Below are 4,235 nucleotides of genomic sequence, written 5' to 3'. Positions count from 1 at the left end.
AACTAAGATAATTGGTGCAGAAATCCACTTCTGGGGTCCACTTGGTGTGTGCTGGGGCTGAGACTAAAGCTATCCACGTAATGAGGCTTTACTTGGAGTTAAACTCCAAGTTATAACGTGTTTTGGGCGTTCAACTCCGGATCATGACGTGTTTCTGGCGTTTAACTCCAGACAGCAGCATGTACTTGGCGTTCAACGCCATGTTACGTCGTCTATCTTCGTGCAAAGTATGGACTATTATATATTGCTGGAAAGCCCTGGATGTCTACTTTCCAACGCCGTTGAGAGCGCGCCAATTGGACTTCTGTAGCTCCAAAAAATCCATTCCGAGTACAGGAAGGTCAGGATCCAACAACATCAGCAGTCCTTTTTCAGCCTAACTCAGATTTTTGCTCAACTCCATCAATTTCAGTCAGAAAAATACCTGAAATCACAGAAAAACACACAAACTCATAGTAAATTCCAGAAATATAATTTTTGCCTAAAAACTAATAATATTCTACTAAAAACTAATTAAAACATACTAAAATCTACATGAAATTACCCTCAAAAAGCGTATAAAATATCCGTTCATCACAACACCAAACTTAAACTGTTGCTTGTCCCTAAGCAACTAGATGAATAAAACAGGATAAAAAGGATTTAAGGAGTAATAAAATCTCCGAGTTTTAAGTGAAGCTCAGATTCTAATTTAGATGAGCGGGGCTAGTAGCTTTTTGTTTCTGAACAGTTTTGGCATCTCCCTTTATCCTTTGAAATTCAGAATGATTGGCATCCATAGGAACTCAGAATTCAGATAGTATTATTGATTCTCCTAGTGTAGTATGTTGATTCTTGAACATAGTTACTTTATGAGTCTTGGCCGTGGCCCTAAGCACTTTGTTTTCCAGTATTACCACCGGATACATAAATGCCACAGACACATGACTGGGTGAACCTTTTCAGATTGTGACTCAGCTTTGCTAAAGTCCCCAGTTAGAGGTGTCCAGAGCTCTTAAGCACACTCTTTTTGCTTTTGGATCACGACTTTAACCAGTCAGTCTCAAGCTTTTCACTTGGACCTGCATGCCACAAGCACATGGTTAGGGACAGCTTGATTTAGCCGCTTAGGCCTGGAATTACTTCCTTGGGCCCTCCTATCCACTGATGCTCAAAGCCTTGGATCCTTTTCACCCTTGCCTTTTGGTTTTAAGGGCTGCTGGCTTTTATTCCCTTTTCTTGATCCAATGATTTCTTGTAATATTTTTTTTTCACTGCTTTTTCTTGCTTCAAGAATCAATTTCATGATTTTTCATATCATCAATAATATTTTTCGTGTTCCTCATTCTTTCAGGAGCCAATATTCATAAAATTCAGGATAAAAATTATGCACTGTTCAAGCATTCATTCAGAGAACAAAAAGTGTTGCCACCACAATTAGTTAATTATAAATTTTTTTATTATTAAGAACTCAAAAAAATAAATTACTTCTTTATTCTAATTATCTACTATTTTATTCATGCCTGATGATGATGAGAAAAATAAATTATAACTTAAGTGGAAATAAAATCAAAATAGATATACTAATTACTACTACTACTACTATATATATCTCCTGAGGTAAATTTCTATAATAACACTATCACAGAGTTAAAGCTAACATAAGAACTCAACAATCTGTGTTTTGGGAAGTAGATGTTCCTCCGATCTGTGGGATGCTTGGTCCTTCAAGGATTAATTTCTGGCACTTCAGCTCCCTTAAATCACGCCCTTGCTCTTCTTGTTCCTTAAGCAGTTTGCAAAGCATGCTGCTTTGATTGTTCTGTTCTTCCTTTATTTGGTTCATAGCTTCTTGTAGTTTGGAAATAGATGCTTCAATATGTTCCCAATATTCAAATTGAGGAAGTTTTGGGAGGACTTCCTGTGCTCTCCTCTTGATTGGATCATCCTGCAGCTGTTGTCTGTCCATTGATATTCTAGTGATTGGCCTTTCAACTGAGATATACTCTGTTATTCCCATCTTCACTCCAGCATCTCTGCAGAGCATAGAAATTAAGCTTGGATAGGCTAATCTGGCATCCTTGGAATTCCTGTTTGCTATTTTGTATAGTTCACACGAGATTAGTTGATGGACTTCTACTTCTTTTCCCAACATGATACAGTGAATCATCACTGCTCTTTTAATGGTAACTTCAGAATGGTTGCTGGTGGGCAATATGGAGCGACTAATAAAATCCAGCCAGCCTCTGGCTACTGGTTTGAGATCTTCCCTTTTGAGTTGATTTGGGATGCCAGTCATGCTGGTGGTCCACCTGGCTTCGGGGATGCATATATCCTCTAGAATCTTATCCAGACCTTTATTTACCCTCATCATTATCCTATTAAAGGAGTCTGGGTCATCTTTCAGTTGAGGGAGCTTAAAGATCTCCCTGATTTTGTCAGGATGGGTATGAACAATCTTTCCTCTGACTAAGGTCCGATGGTCATAGAGAGCAGCTCCAATTATGCTTTGCCTGTCTGTCTGCCATAGATTAGCATAAAACTCCTGAACCATGTTCCTTCCCACTTTCATTTCAGGATTGGCTAGGATTTCCCAGTTCCTGTTTCGAATTTTCTCTTGGATCTCCGGATATTCATCTTCCTTGAGGTCAAATTTGACTTCCGGGATCACTGATCTGTGACTCATTATTTTGTAGTAGTGGTCTGAATGTTCTTTAGTTAAGAACTTCCCTTGATTCCAAAGTGGTTTTGGAATATTCTCTTTCTTGCCTCTTAGGTTGGGTTGTTTTCCTTTAGGGGCCATGATCAAAGTGAGAATGTTTTTGTGATCACGGATAAGCACACCAAACTTAAAGGTTTGCTTGTCCTCAAGCAAAGGAAAGGAGAGAAGAGGAATAGGAGGAGAGCAAGTGTGGAGTGGTGGATGAGGAGAGGGGCGCCGAAAGTGGATATAAAGGGAGGGGGTGGGTATTCGAAAATAAGAAAAAGATATAAGATAAAAGATATGATTTATAAAAGATAAACAGGATAAGAAAAGGATATAATTTAAAAAAGATATGAATGATTTTTAAAAAAAAAATTGAAATATATAATGTGAAAAAGATTTTAAAAGATAATTAAGTTGGGAAAGAGCTTGGAAAAAGAGTTGGATTGGATTGAAAATCAATTATCTTTATGGATTTAAGATGCATGTAAAATCTTTGAAGTAGGGATTTCAGAAATTAAAGATTTTAGAAATTAGGATTAAAATTTTTGAAATTGAGGAATGATATTTGGAAACATGTTTATGCAAGAAATCATAAATTAAAACATAAAAATTAGAAAATTTTTGAAGAAAATTGAATTTTACCTCCTCCCCACCATCCTGGCGTTAAACGCCCAAACGCTGCATGTTTTGGGCATTTAACGCCCAATTGATGCTTCTCCTGGGCGTTCAACGCCCAGTTGCTGCTTCTTTCTGGCGTTGAACGCCAGGAAGTCCTTTATCACTGGGCGTTTTTCTAAACGCCCAGGATGCTGTGGTTCTGGCGTTAAACGCCCAGAAGGTGCTTCTTTCTGGCGTTCAACGCCCAGAAGATGCTCCTTTCTGGCGTTTAACACCCAGATGGCTACCCTTACTGGCGTTGAACGCCCAGTGGGTGCTTCTTTTGGGCGTTCAACGCCCAAAACGTTTCTTACTGGCTTTTTGATGCCAGTAAGCTTTCCAAATTTCTCTGTAACTCTGTGAATTCAATCAATTGCTATTTCACCTTTTGAAGATACTCTGGCATATACCTGTAAAACTTAATCAATTAGAAAAAACAAATAAAATAAAAATTTATGAATGGCTGGGTTGCCTCCCAGCAAGCACTTCTTTAATGTCATTAGCTGGACTATTATTGAGCTTTTAATCAAGTCTCAGTTTTGAGCATTCTTGCTCAAAATTGCCTTCAAGATAATGTTTAACTCTCTGTCCATTAACAATGAACTTTTTGTTAGATTCATTATCCTGAAGCTCTACATATCCATATGGTGATACACTTGTAATTACATATGGACCTTTCCACCGGGATTTTAATTTCCCAGGGAATAATTTGAGCCTAGAATTAAATACTAGAACTTTCTGCCCTGGCTCAAAGACTCTGGATGACAATTTCTTATCATGCCATCTTTTCGCTTTCTCTTTGTATATTTTTGCATTCTTGAAAGCATTGAGTCTGAATTCCTCTAGTTCATTTAGCTGAAGTAAACGTTTTTCTCCAGCTAACTTGGCATCA

This window comes from Arachis duranensis, chromosome 10 (genome assembly GCF_000817695.3).
Source record: "Arachis duranensis cultivar V14167 chromosome 10, aradu.V14167.gnm2.J7QH, whole genome shotgun sequence".
Classification (NCBI taxonomy): Eukaryota; Viridiplantae; Streptophyta; class Magnoliopsida; order Fabales; family Fabaceae; genus Arachis; species Arachis duranensis.
This window is presented reverse-complemented; position numbering follows the sequence as displayed.